Source organism: Lactuca saligna, chromosome 3, assembly GCF_052625555.1.
Source record: "Lactuca saligna cultivar CGN05327 chromosome 3, ASM5262555v1, whole genome shotgun sequence".
Classification (NCBI taxonomy): Eukaryota; Viridiplantae; Streptophyta; class Magnoliopsida; order Asterales; family Asteraceae; genus Lactuca; species Lactuca saligna.
The window spans coordinates 187,272,093-187,277,868 of NC_136419.1; the positions used below are offsets into that span (position 1 = coordinate 187,272,093).

General features: G+C 44.7%; 1 non-coding gene across 1 annotated transcript; it reads left to right on the plus strand.

Moving 5' to 3' along the window:
* Nucleotides 1-5,343: 5,343 nt before the first annotated feature.
* On the plus strand, nt 5,344-5,450 carry LOC145038132 (small nucleolar RNA R71). The gene has a single exon (XR_013679198.1). It is a non-coding gene; the product is annotated as a small nucleolar RNA R71 (small nucleolar RNA).
* Nucleotides 5,451-5,776: the final 326 nt, after the last annotated feature.

A 5,776-nucleotide genomic window follows, 5' to 3' on the forward strand; every position in this document is an offset into this window, starting at 1 on the left:
TGATTGTCCTCTCCTTGCCATGCTCCCTTGGTGCTTGAATTAAGAGAAATTGGAAGAAAATTGACTAGATCTTGAGGAACTTCTTAGGAGGCGGCTGAGAGAGAATGCTCGGCGAGTATGGGGGTGAAGCGTTGAACAAAAGCAATTTTTTACAGATTTTATTTTACTGGGTTTAAACTGTCTACTCGCCGAGTATATTGGATATACTCGCCGAGTACGGACGCGAGTTATGAAGTTTTGGCTGTAAACGAACATCTACTCGCCGAGTATAGCCGACATACTCGCCGAGTATATGTCTCAGATTGAAAAATTTTAAATTTTTGCCAATTTTACTATGTGAATTCCTTTATTTTAGCCTTTCCACCCCACACTTTCAGTAGAGCTTGTCCTCAAGCACTTAGAGAAGTAGAATGAATGAAGAGAAATGAAAAAAAACGAAAAAATAAAGAAAGGGAAAGAAAATGCAAACGTGAAGCTCGGGTTGCCTCCCGAGAAGCGCTTCTTTTGATGGAGTCATTAGCTGGACTCCGCCCCTTCTATGTTTTTGCGATTCCGCACAGCAGGAGCTCCTCCATTCCTTCATTGCGGGGGACTCTTTCTTCATATTTCTTCACTCGATGGCCATTGACTTTAAATGGCGTGCCATCTCTCGAGATCAATTCAATAGCCCCATGAGGAAACACCGTCTTGACCACAAATGGACCATCCCACCTTGATTTAAGTTTTCCCGAGAAGAGTTTTAGGCGGGAATTGAAGAGTAGTACTTTTTGGCCTTCATGGATGTCTTTGCTTTTGATTCTTAGGTCATGCCATCTCTTGGTCTTTTCTTTATAAAGCCACGAGCTAGAATAGGCTTCATTTCGTAGTTCTTCAAGGGCATTCATTTGCATTAAGCGGTTTGTCTTCATTTCTTCCATGTCAAAGTTACATCTTTTTAGCGCCCAATATGCCTTGTGCTCGATTTCAACCGGTAAATGGCATTGCTTTCCATAAACTAACCTATATGGTGTAGTACCAATAGGTGTTTTGAAAGCGGTACGAAACGCCCATAGCGCGTCATCCAATTTATCCGACCATTCCTTGCGATTGCTTCCCACCGACTTCTCCAAGATACGCTTCAAAGCTCGATTGGTAACTTCCGTTTGCCCACTCGTTTGCGGGTGGTATGATGTGGAGAACTTATGGGTCACCCCATATTTCTTGAGCACCTTGTCCAATTGATCATTGGCAAAGTGTGTACCACGGTCACTAATTAGGGCCTTTGGAACACCAAACCGGGAGAATAGTCTTTTCAAGAACCGTACCACTACCCGTCCGTCATTTGTAGGTAAAGCCTGCGCCTCCGCCCATTTTGACACATAATCCACCGCCACGAGAATGTACTTGTTTCCTTTGGATGTGGGGAATGGCCCCATGAAGTCTATGCCCCACACGTCGAACACCTCGCACACTTGAATGCTATGTTGTGGCATTTCATTACGGGAGGAAATGCTTCCCACCCTTTGGCAAGCATCACATTCTTTGACATATTGGGCTGCATCTTTGAAGATTGTAGGCCAATAAAACCCAATGTCAAAGATCTTCTTCGCGGTATAGTGTGCTCCATGATGTCCTCCCGTGGGTCCGCTATGGCATTGCTCTAGTATTTTTCGACTCTCCTTTCCGAACACACATCTTCTTATAATCCCGTCCGCGCAGCTTCGGAAGAGGTATGGATCGTCCCAAAAGTAATATTTGATCTCCGAAAAGAATTTCTTCTTTTGCTGACTACTATAATCCTTCGGGACGTAATTGGTAGCTAAATAGTTAGCTATATCCGCAAACCATGGTTCCTCTCCCACGGACACCATAATGTATTCATCCGGGAAGTCGTCTCCATCCTTATCTTCTTGCAATGCCGGGTTCTCGAGCCTAGATAAATGATCGGCCGCTACGTTCTCCATTCCTTTCTTATCTCGTATCTCTATATCGAATTCTTGAAGAAGCAGCACCCATCGTATTAGTCTTGGCTTGGCATCCTGTTTGGAAAACAAATACTTGATAGCCGAATGGTCAGTAAAAACAGTGGTTTTAGATAAAACCAAATAAGGGCGAAATTTATCGAAAGCGTAAACTACGGCTAACAGTTCTTTTTCAGTAGTGGTATAATTCTCTTGGGCAGGATTCAAGGTCTTGCTTGCATAATAAATGGGTTGAAAATGCTTGTCAACCCTTTGTCCAAGGACCGCTCCTAGTGCATAGTCACTCGCATCACACATGATCTCGAAGGGTAAGTTCCAATTTGGTGCTATAATGATTGGGGCATTAGTTAATTTTTCTTTTAAAAAGTCAAATGCCTCTAAACACTCTTTAGTGAAATTAAAGGGTGCATCTTTTAATAATAATTGTGTTAGAGGTTTCGTAATTTTAGAAAAATCTTTAATAAAACGCCGGTAAAAACCTGCGTGTCCCAAAAAGCTTCTAATGCCCTTCACATTAGTTGGCGGGGGTAATTTAGCGATGGTGTCTATCTTTGCCCGATCCACCTCAATTCCCTTTTTAGAGACTTTATGTCCCAATACTATACCCTCCTTGACCATGAAATGACACTTTTCCCAATTTAGGACCAAGTCGGTTTTCTCACATCTAGCGAGCATCGAGTCAAGATTTGTGAGGCAGTCATTAAAAGAAGATCCAAATACAGAGAAGTCATCCATAAAGACCTCCATAAATTTCTCCACCATATTATGGAATATGGCGGTCATGCACCTTTGAAATGTCGCAGGTGCATTGCATAGGCCAAATGGCATGCGTCTATAGGCGAAGGTCCCACTGGGGCATGTAAAGGTGGTCTTTTCTTGGTCCATTGGGTCTATGGGTATTTGGAAATACCCGGAAAACCCGTCTAAGAAGCAATAATAGCTATGGCCCGAAAGTCTCTCTAACATTTGGTCTATGAAAGGAAGGGGAAAATGGTCTTTGCGAGTGGCATCGTTTAGCTTGCGATAATCGATACACACTCGCCAACCGGTTACCGTTCGCGTTGGAATTAACTCGTTCTTCTCGTTGGTAATGACCGTCATTCCTCCTTTCTTGGGCACCACTTGGACCGGACTCACCCATGGGCTATCGGAGATGGAGTAGATGATTCCTGCATCTAAAAGCTTTACCACCTCCTTCTTGACGACTTCTTGCATGTTCGGGTTTAATCTTCTTTGATGTTGCACCACCGGCCTGGCTCCTTCTTCTAAGTGTATTTTGTGAGAGCAGTAGGATGGACTTATTCCCTTTATGTCGGAGATGCTCCATGCGATGGCTTTTTTCCTTTTCTTCAGTACCCGTACAAGCTCTTCCTTTTCTGTCTTGGAGAGATCTGAGGCTATAATTACTGGCTTCTGATTTCCTTCTTCCAGAAAGGCGTATTCCAGATGGTTAGGCAGTGTTTTGAGCTCCAATTTAGTGTGCATAGTGGCGTACTCGCCGAGTGCAGGTATGGTACTCGGCGAGTTCATGGCGGCATTCGCGACTGCTGACTTTTCTTCAGGTGTACTCGGCGAGTAGATCGGGTCTACTCGGCGAGTAGGGCTTTCAGCTTGGTTTTTGAGTTCTTCATATTCTGCTTCCTCCAACAGTCTTTCAATCTCTAATAAGTCTTTTTCTGGATCAACCACTTCTTCCAAAGCTGCAAACTTGCTGGAATCTTCAGGTATGTCTTTTTCCAATAACTCGTCAAGCATGTCGATTGAGAATGCCGTGTCGTCACTACTCCTTGAGTACTTCATGGCTTGGTCTACCCCGAATGTTACTGAGTCATCCCCAACTCGCAATGTGAGCTTTGAGTCTCTCATGTCTACGATGGCGCTAGCGGTGTTGAGGAAGGGTCTTCCAAGGATGATTGGTACTTGCGGATCCGCCTCCATATCGAGAATGATGAAGTCAGCCGGGAAGACAAACTTGTCTACTTTCACTAATAGATCTTCACATATGCCTCTTGGGAAAGTAACCGTCTTGTTTGCCAAATGAATTGCCATCCGAATTGGCCTTGGCTCCGGGAGGTCCAGCTTTTTGAAGAACGAGTATGGCATAAGGTTTACACTCGCTCCCGAATCAGCTAAAGCATGAATTGCTGCCAAGTTGCCAAATTGGCAAGGTAGAGTTAAGCTCCCCGGATCACCCTTCTTCTTTGGTAGTTTGTTTAGCATGGCGGCGGAGCAATTCTCATTCAATACTACTTTCTGCACCTCTTCCATCTTTCTTCTATTAGTGAGGAGTTCCTTAAGGAACTTTGCGTACTTGGGCATTTGCATGACGGCTTCGATGAAAGGAATGTTTATTTGAAGAGTTTTAATATGATCGAGGAACTTCTGATACTCCTCTTCCTGCTTCTCCTTCTTGGCTCGGGCTGGGTACGGCATTGGAGGCTGGTGTGGTTTCAAGGGTGGCTGATTATACGTTTTTTCAGATATACTCGCCGAGTTCATCGGTCCTACTCGGCGAGTAGGACTCTCAGATTGTGCATGTTGGTTTTCAGCTCGTGCTTCCGTTCCTTCCTTCTGTGAGTCCTTATTCGCTTCAGTACGAATGGGGGCCAGGGGAGTAATAACTTTCCCACTTCTTGTGGTAATAATGTTCACTTGCGCGCCTCGTGGGTTGTTCTCGGTTTTGCTAGGAAGCTCACCCGGTGACCTTTGGTTTAGTTGTTGAGCGAGTTGCCCAAGCTGAGTTTCTATATTATGGATGGATGCTTGCTGATTCCTGAGCATTGTTCTTGTTTCTTGGATAGCAGCATCGTGGTCACTGTGTCTTTTCTCGGAAGCAGCCACAAATTTAGTTAGCATCTCTTCCAAGCTTGACTTCTTCTCTTGCACCGGCTCCTCTTTTTGGTAGAATCCTCTCCCTTTTTGCCTATACTTCTCCTCCTTGGCCTTCTTGTACTCTTCATAAGGCAGCCACTCCTTCTGTTTTCGCCAGTCTTCATCATATCGGTCACCGCTCGAATAGCATGCTTGTGCCTTTTTGTTGCCGTGCTCATCCAAATCACAATCTCTAGTGAGGTGAGGTCCATTGCAATTCTCGCAGCCCACCCGTATGGCATGGATCGTTTGATCCATTTTATCCATTCTTCTATCCATGGTTTTTAACATGGCCATGACCGCGGATAAATCTTCAGTAGCAGCATATGCGGCTCCCCTCGTGACATCATTCCTTGGGTTGTGGTATTCTCTAGAGTGTTTAGAGAATTCTTCAATTAATTCTTTGATCACCGGGGGTGGCTTCTTCGTAAGTGGGCCTTGTGAGTCTAGCAGCTGCCGGGTCGTAACATTGACTCCATCATAAAAGATGGACACTTCTTGTTGGCTATTTAGATCATGGTGTGGGCAATTTCGTAGCAAACTTTTGTACCTCTCCCATGCTTCATATAACGACTCTCCAGCTTGTTGTTCAAAATTTGCAATGGCCTTCTTGAGCTTGGCTATCTTTGATGGTGGGCAAAAGTGATCTATAAATTCTTCCTTCATTCTGGCCCAAGTAGTGACTGACCCGGGAGGAAGTGATTTGAGCCAGTCTTTAGCAGCACCCTTGAAGGTTACCGGAAGCATCCGAAGCAGCTGAGTTTCGCGGGTGACATTTGGAATGTTGAAGTAATCAGCAACATCATTTACTTCATCCAAATGTTTGTAGGCATCTTCATGATCTTTCCCGTAGAAAGGTATCTCCTTGAGTGAAGCTAGGATATGACCCTTTAGCTCAAAGGTGGCAGTTGCGGGAATTGCGGGTTGCACAAGTCCCGGGCCAT